This window comes from Homarus americanus, unplaced genomic scaffold, assembly GCF_018991925.1.
Source record: "Homarus americanus isolate GMGI-L3 unplaced genomic scaffold, GMGI_Hamer_2.0 scaffold48354, whole genome shotgun sequence".
Lineage (NCBI taxonomy): Eukaryota > Metazoa > Arthropoda > Malacostraca > Decapoda > Nephropidae > Homarus > Homarus americanus.
In genome coordinates, this window is record NW_024723833.1 from 8,990,449 (window position 1) to 8,999,392 (window position 8,944).

The window sequence follows — 8,944 nt, forward strand, 5'->3', positions numbered from 1 at the left end:
ACCGACTCCGACTCCACAAGCCGAAATTTCCTCCGACTCCTCGACTCCGACTCCACAGCCCTGTATATATATATATATATATATATATATATATATATATATATATATATATATATATATATATATATATATATATATATATATATATGAATAAAATCACACGGGAGAAAATGGAAGCAACGGAGCACCTTAGCTTTCGTCTTTTATTCAAGACATCAGTTGCCTCTGAGGGGACTCCCGTTCATTTTCCAATCCTATCCAAGATTTATCTTATCCACGTTTTCATTGTTGGTTTACATGGAGAAATATATATATATATATATATATATATATATATATATATATATATATATATATATATATATATATATATATATATATATATATATGTATATATAATATTTGTGTATACAGTACCGGCTAGAATATGTGTGTGTGTGTGTGTGTGTTATATACAGTACTTGTATGTGTAGATTCCACAAAATTCAAAGTACACAGATATCAAAGGGAACCTCCGACATCAGCATCAGTGATAAAAAGATATTTCGTATGCTATTAAATGATAACCAGACAATTTAAAATCAAATAACTTGTTTTTAAGAGATGTCAGAGAGATTAATTTGTAATTCCCCAAATTTTCGTATTTAAGGAATGTTGATTTTATGCTTAACATTCTTTACTATCTCTGTAATACTAGAAGATTGAATGTTAAGTCATTTTCACGAGTTTAGATAAACACTTTCCCACACACCTGTAATGCTGACAGAAAATCTGATGCCACATGTAATTTGATGCTGGAGTGGAGAAGAGTAAACCGCTGATAATGCCATCGAGAAAGTCCACTGCTTCAAGATTCATTCGAGTTTTTCATCATTTCAGATTGTATAGTACAGTCATTCATTTTCCAACGTTCGGCTAAATGAGAAATCCTATGAGTGTTGTTGGTGTGGTCGGGAGTTAAGTAGGAAAATTTACCTTCCACTACACGTATGATGAGCAGATGAACGCTGTATAAAGAGACATATTTTTTGTATATTGAAGAATATTTTTGCGCCTAAAGAGTGTGATAAGGAACATCAACTCCCCCAGTCATGTATTAATGGCTCATTGGTCCTTTATCTTCATTAATTTCCCCCAAACTCATAAAACTGCTTTTTGAAGAGACAGGTAAACTATTCTGCCTTAATTATATTGTCGCTATCTGGCCTAATCTATATTATAGCGCGATAGTATTAGCCACGCCTGACTTAGGCTAACTAACTCTTTTGTGGGCAATCAACAGTCCCCTCCTCCCGCCGGCCAGTGAAGACAGGAAAGCTAGTGGTAATCTTGTACTGTATTGTTCGATTTTTTTTTTTTTTAGATTTATCAATACAATTTACTTAGATAACTCGTTTTCCTCTCTCACAGCAGAGCAAACCATGCAGAGCTGCCCACCGCCTTCACCATCCCACAGCTCGCCACACTGATGCAGGTCTGTACTGTATACCTCTTTCTCTACGTCATAGTGATGCTCTTGAAAATATTCATCCAGACGACGCTGTTATTGAGATATTTTTTCCGGGGAACGTGTAGCCTGGAAGTCTGGAACAGACCTACACGAATGAATTGGCTGCTGCTTTATTTATTATTTTACATAATAATAAAACTACAATGCAACATTGAATGATAGTATTTGTTATCAGTGTGTAGTATAAAAATTATAGTCCTTCCCTTCAAAGTATTGCCTACTTAACATATACAATCGTCCTTTAGTATCGGTAAGGTGTTTAGTTATGTGATGTTTAGTAAGGCCGCTACACGCCCAAATTCATCTGCTGGGTGTTCAGAAACCACACACTAATCTTGTGTGACGTACTGAGTGTGTAGCACACAAACGTGTACCATATCATTAAATTTGTGCATTACTGGTTGTAATTACCGTACGAGTACGGGATTATATATATATATATATATATATATATATATATATATATATATATATATATATATATATATATATATATATATATATATATATATATATATATATATATATATATATATATGTGTGTGTGTGTGTGTGCGCGCGTAATATGGTTGGTAATTACACAAGATGGGTAAGGAGAATGTAACGCTAAGAAATTGTAGTTAGTTTTAGAGTATTCAGGTGCATGTCTTAAAAATGTTAAGTGGCTGAAAACAAAATCTAGCGCCTTATTTGTATTCCCCTGGGTGTGTGCAGTGATGTGTGTTGGTTAGAAAGGCAATCTAGGTGTTGATTTATGTGTATAGGTAGTGATGGGATCCTGCCTCTTGAGCTTTGAAACTCCCAGGGAACCAAGTGTGCTGTTGGTAATACTCTACAGTTTCTGATGTACTCGTAGGTCTCCCCCTCCACCTACAGTACTTCTGGCTCGGTCTCTGTAGCCAGCCTCTCTCTCTCTCTCTCTCTCCTCCCCACCTAGCAGCGGCAGGCATGAACTCCTGCACCCGAGGTGTAAAAAAATGAAAATAATTTCAGGTCATGTCAACTCGTCCATCTCCTCACCCGGTAATCATGCGGACGCCAACCTCATCATTTCCTCCATGTCAATTTCAAGCTTCGATTCATGTATTGCAAGTTTCCGTAATCACTCCATTATTGCCCTCCTCTTTCTGAGCTCCGACTTTTGCTAAGTTTTTTTTATAAATCTTACGTGAATAGGATAAACATAGGTAGTAAACTTTCTTATTTATTCTTATCTCTTTCTTGAAGCTGTTATCAGATAGTGAGAGAAGTGATGGACAGTATAACAGAGGACAAACACCGAACCCGTCATCAACAGATTCATCTTTTCCTCTTTTTTTCCAATGGATTTTTTCGCTATCGTTTTCTTTCTTTGAATTAACTTGACTGGTGGATTTTTTTTCCCCCTATCCAGGAATGATACCGTGCCAGTGCGTCCATTGGTGGATATTTTTCTAACGCACGACTAAACCTGAAGGCATCTGTTGATTTATGGATATTCTAGCATCCACAAACGTCTCTAAGGTGTCTTTCCGTTGATTGGCGGATATTTTTACATGTCAAACAAGCACGTCGATTCTCGGATATTATTACATACTCGAACAATCCTGAGGTGTAAAGAGAAAATATCAAGTCATCGTATCATCGGAGTCTCATCAACAGGTTCCATTTAGTTGTCAATAACTTGCAACTAAAGCTTCATACATCAAGCGTTAGTGGACTCCGCCTCCTTCCCTAACACCAGCTGTAGCCTCATGCTCCACCCTCTGTATTTATGTCTCTTTTTCTCTCTCTATTTGGACGTGTGTAATTATCTATTTCTTCATTTTTATTACTTGGCAAAAATTCGTTGAGTTTGTTCGTTTGTCGTTTATTAGCGAGAGTTCGTTAGGCTATTGGGAGGAATGGAAGTGTCTTTGGATATATTTGGGAAAGAATGAGAAAGGTCAGTATATATATATATATATATATATATATATATATATATATATATATATATATATATATATATATATATATATATATATATATATATATATATATATATATATATATATATATATATATATATTGAATTTTTCTTAATGCTCAGTTTCACCCAAGACGCCATATTCTTAACAGTACACGTGATTTAAATAAAGTTCTTAATTCCCTTGTGAGGAAAGATATACCTCTCTAATTACATAAATCACCTCCATGAATAACTCAATAACTGGGAGAATAATAACTATTGACTGGGTGTTTTTATCCGTCCATTTCAGCCTTTTCTTGACCTTGTTGATGGATATTGTTTTCGCGTGAGGGATTTTTTTGTGAGCGGCCTAAAGCTGCCAGTGACCAAATCCTGATCACCCTTGTTGAGGTCAGACTCCAGACCATCGAGGTTAAATTATCGTTGCGAGGGATTACGAGGTATTGCCTTCTAATTTTCCCTTTAATTTATTGAAGATTATCTCAAGAAATTGTGTTGAGATTGTTCAGAGGTCAAGGCCGCGGTGGTTAAAGGTCATTGGTCCGTCTCTTAAGATATTGGTTATAATATTTTTAATTAGACTGTGGCTTTCAGTGCCTGTAGCCATCAGTGCCTGTAGCCATCAGTGCCTGTAGCCATCAGTGCCTGTAGCCATCAGTGCCTGTAGCCATCAGTGCCTGTAGCCATCAGTGCCTGTAGTATTCAGTGACTGGCCATCAATAACTGAGGTCGTCGTTGGCTGTAGTCGTCAGTGCCTGTAGCCATTAGTGCCTGTAGCCATCAGTGCCTGTAGCCATTAGTGCCTGTAGCCATCGTGCCTGTAGCCACTGTGCCCTGTAGCCATCAGTGCCTGTAGCCATCAGTGCCTGTAGCCATCAGTGCCTGTAGTATTCAGTGACTGGCCATCAATAACTGAGGTCGTCGTTGGCTGTAGTCGTCAGTGCCTGTAGCCATTAGTGCCTGTAGCCATCAGTGCCTGTAGCCATTAGTGCCTGTAGCCATTAGTGCCTGTAGCCATCAGTGCCTGTAGCCATCAGTGCCTGTAGTATTCAGTGACTGGCCATCAATAACTGAGGTCGTCGTTGGCTGTAGTCGTCAGTGTTTTTAAAGTCAGTTTGTCTTTTTTTTCATACATCTTATATTGTAGATCTATTTGTTGCAATGTTTTATGAAGGAAATTCAGGTCATCAATACTTTACAATATTAACTTTTCCTTCAACATATGTGTCTGTTTTATTTTTGTTTTCGTACTACAGTTTCTTCATCTCTGTTAACTTCAGTCCTCTCCGGTTCGCTGCACCATTGACGCTTATGTATCTTCATCACGAGTTAAGGCTGTACAATACATCTTTTGTTCTCTTGCCTTTTGTCTTTTGATGTTGTTTTCCATTTCACGCTCATAGGTGTGTGTGTGTGTGTGTGTGTGTGTGTGTGTGTGTGTGTGTGACGTCACCTGCACACACCTATCATGACAGCCAATACGAGGTTCCAAACAACGTACTAGAATGTATAGCGTTATATACAGAACTAAGATACAATAAAGTACTTTATACACTATACTGTACAGCACTAAGGTATAGGGGAGATATTCATTCAGTGGGGTGATCAAGATAAACCACCATCCCTACCTGACTACTACCACTATCACTACCACCATCCCTACCTGACTACCACCACCACCATCCCTACCTGACTACCACCACCACCACTACCTGACTTTACCACCACTATCACTACCACCATCCCTACCTGGATCACCACCACCACCACTACTCTGACTACTACTATCAACACCACCACATCCCTACCTGACTACTACCACTATCACTACCACCATCCCTACCTGACTACCACCACCACCACTACCTGATTCACCGCCAATATCACTACCACCATCCCTACCTGGACTACCACCACCAATTCATTACCTGACTAATAACACTATCAACACCACCATCCCTACCTGACTACCACCAACACCACTGGCCTGACTACTACCACTATCACCACCACCAATTACCTGACTACTCACCACCACCACTACTCATCACCAGCACCACCACCACCACCACCACCACCACCACCTCATTACCGTATCTCTCTTCATCACAAGCTACTGTCTCCAACATCTCCTCCTTCTCCCCTCATCCTCCTCCCCATTATCCCCATCTTCACTCTCCTCTCTTTACCTTCCTCTTTCTTTGTTATTATTCCTCTCATCTTGTTCAGCTTTCTCACTCTCCAACCAATCTTCATTGTTTATGTAATTCTCTCTCACCTGACAACACATAAACCTTGCTTGTCTCTCCACCCGTCACTCCACCCACCTCCACACATCTCCTCCCTCCTCCTCCCTCCCTCCTACCTCCTCCCACTTCGTCCAGTTTTTTTTTTTTATTTATTCCGATTTGTTTTTCTTCTATATATCTCTCTCTCTCTCCCTCTTTCCTCCTCTCCCATTTCTCTATCTCCTTTGTTAACTCTCCCAATCATCAATTCTTTCTTTCTCTCTTTGTCGTGTTTCTCCCACTTTCCCTTACACTTTTTTCTCCTTTGTCCACTTATTCCTACTCTGCACGTCTCTCTTTTTTTTTGTTCTTTTACATCCTGTGTCTCTCTCTTTCCTTCCCTTGTCCCTGTCTCCCCATTCTCTCATTCTTCCCTTACGACCTTCGTGTCCTCTCTATCTCTCTCTTTCCATTTTATTTCTCTAACTTTCTTCAACCTTCCTCTCCATCTGTCTTCTTTCTTCTCCTTCCTTCCCTCCTTCTCTTCTCTCCCAACTCTCCCTCCTTTTCCTTATCTCCCTCCCTCCCTCCCTTCCTCCCTTCCTCCCTTAACGGTGGGTCAACTGATAGGGTGCCGATAGCCTAGTGTTTGTTTACATTCTGTGTGATAATTAGCAGGTGTGGGGAAAAACTCCACCTGGGTGTTGATTGGGTCGAGGATGGTATTCGGGGAAGAGATTTATCTGCCCTTGAAACTGATGACTGTCGGGCCTCAGGTGGTGACGTTGAGGACACCTAAGGCTGTCATTGGTCTAGAGAGGAATACAACTATTTTTATTTATTTCTTTACGGTTTTAGTTTTTTTGTTTTGTTTTTGATACGAGTTTACGGTGTTGTGGGACTTTCATGAGGGAAGAGTGATTGGAAGGGGTGGAAGTGCTTTACGTTGCTACTGCATTAGTGTGTGGGTTTTGTGGTTACTGTGGTGAAGTGTGTGTGTGTGTGTGTGGTGACCTCGTTCCTGTGCCCTGGCGAATGGGGTCATCGAAGCATTGTTCTGAGTATCCTGGTAGGTGTAGCCAGTTGACAGGACAATTGTTGTTGAGTGTTTTATGTTCCATGCGGTTGGTAGCTCTTAATGGGTCTCTGACCTTATTTTGAAGTGACTTTTGTTCTAAATGATCGCGTTCAATAAAAGGGAACTGGGCAAGAGGAAAATAATGACGAAAAGTATATTAACTGAAAAACAGAATATAAGTTCAAAGTGTTGTGGGTTTTTTAAGAATCTCATGATGCAGTGAGTAATCCTAAACACACACACACACACACACACACACACACACACACACACACACACAAGAGCTGGGTGTAGAGGCTCACCTGCCGCACGGTGAGGGATGATCCACTAATATACGGCCCTGTATGGAGATAAGAGAGGGAGGCGGTGACCCCAACCAGGGACTCCACTTATAAGGCCGTGACCTTGTTTGACGGCGAAGGAGTGGAGTGGTTATCCTGAATGTCATTACGCGGGAGATTTATTGCTCTTATTAGTGTTACTGGGGGGGTGTTTAGTGTGGTGAAACATACAACTGGTTATGAAATGATGGACCTTACGTATATTCATGGTCAAGTGGTGAAGTATAAACACACACACACACACACACACACACTTCTCATACATACAGCGTTGGGACTTTGTTGTTGAAGGGTCATAGTAGAGAAAAACATAAAACATATCTAATTGATGCATAGAGAATAAATGAAAGACGAGTAAATGTGTGTGTGTGTGTGTGTGTGTGTGTGTGTGTGTGTGTGTGTGTGCGTGTGTGTGTGTGTGTGTGTGTGTGTGTGTGTGTGTGTGTGCGCTTTAACTCTTGCATCCGGCCGTCCTGCATTATCACGGTAAAAACTTTGAAAGAATGAAAAATATAATAAAAACGAGAAAATACCTGCGTAATTATCTTATCTCACAAGGAAACTTAGAAGTTTCAGGATGTTGGGGACGTTTGTCGGCATTAATTATGTGAGCGATGTACTGATTGACTCTCTCTCTGTTGGTAAGACTGTCGGGAACACATTACGGTATACCAGATTTCTTTACTATTATCTGTTATTAAATGTGGACTGCTTGTTGCTATTCTTGTTTTGTTGTCGGAACTTTGGAATATCATCCGCCGGTTATTCTCATGGAGGTTCACGTATGTAAGTCCATCTACGGTATTTTCCAGATAGTAAAAGAAGTCTACCTCTTTGACAAGGTACACTTGGAGCACCTTGGACATTTTGCTTCACCCCGGTTACCCGTCGAAGCTCTTGTACAGGTTTACTTCGGTTCTCACTTTGTAACTATGTTGAGGATGTGGGACTGGTCAACCTTACCTGCCTCCACCATTGCAGAATCATGGCGCCTGATGACTGTAGGTTGTCCTCCCAAGGGTCACGTATCTCAAGGTTTAGGCAGGGCGATGGTGGTGTGGGCCGAGCAGACTTTACATGCCTTCGTTGATATCCTCCTGTTCATTTGTCATTGTGTCACACCAACAAGTCTGCTAAACTCGTTTCTAACACGCATGACGGACATCCCATCTCACTCTTATGATTTACAGTTTTAGTTTTTATTAGTCACTTAGAAGCTTGTGTTATCAGACTGTAAACCTGACTGAGGCAAGGGAAATCACCACACCATGTGCATCTTCCTCTTAGTCTACCCGAGGCCTTACTCAACTCACGTATACAACATAGGAGGAGAATTACTGCCACTTTTGGTGTCCTTGTCCACATGAGTAAAGTCGTGGTTTTGACCCGAGAGACGAGGTGTATAATAGGGAGTTATTCCAGTTTTTGTTCCATCAGCCTCGACAAAAACACGAAGAAACACGTCCTTTATCCTCACATCATTTAGACGTACAATATGTTGCAGCTCCTGAATGATAACTTAATTAACACGAATTAAAATTATTGTTATTATTATTAGTAGTAGTAGTAGTATTAGGTAGTTACTATAATAATAATATGATCAATAATCCTCTAACGATAATTATAATGTATGAACTTTCTGATTCACTTATGTCAGTGGATTAAAGTTTTGAAGACGTTGGTGTAACCCTTTGAGAGAGTGGCAGGCCAAGACGGGTGTTGTGTGAGAGTGGCAGGCCAAGACGGGTGTTGTGTGAGAGTGGCAGGCCAAGACGGGTGTTGTGTGAGAGTGGCAGGCCAAGACGGGTGTTGTGTGAGAGTGGCAGGCCAAGACGG